Source organism: Penaeus monodon, chromosome 19 (assembly GCF_015228065.2).
Source record: "Penaeus monodon isolate SGIC_2016 chromosome 19, NSTDA_Pmon_1, whole genome shotgun sequence".
Lineage (NCBI taxonomy): Eukaryota > Metazoa > Arthropoda > Malacostraca > Decapoda > Penaeidae > Penaeus > Penaeus monodon.
In genome coordinates, this window is record NC_051404.1 from 27,680,399 (window position 1) to 27,680,838 (window position 440).

Sequence of the window (440 nt, forward strand, 5' to 3'; positions counted from 1 at the left end):
TACATGAGAGATGAGTCTGTGTCATCACAGGCTACGTCACTGCATTAAGAGGTAAAATAAGTACAGCAAAATCGCGGACGACGCACTGTAACTCTGAGGTCGTCTGGTCGAGTGCCGTTTTTTAGGTCCTCTCCGTGAGTGGCCTTTCTCTCCCACAAAAAAAAAAATGTTCTTCGTCTGCCTTGGATGCGGTCGTCGATCCAGAAAAAGCGCTGTGCGCAAGGCTGCCCCGAGGGAAAAAGTTGCTACGCTTCCAGTTCTGCATCCGCCTGGGATAACCCAAGTCGGAGGACGACCTCTTCCAGCTGTCGTCAAGTATATATGTATCTATTATCGAAATATAGACATTGAAAGATACACATAGCATGTGTATTGTTTAAGATATCTAATGGTCTGTATGTCTACTTCATTGTATCTGAATATATGTATATATAGAAATG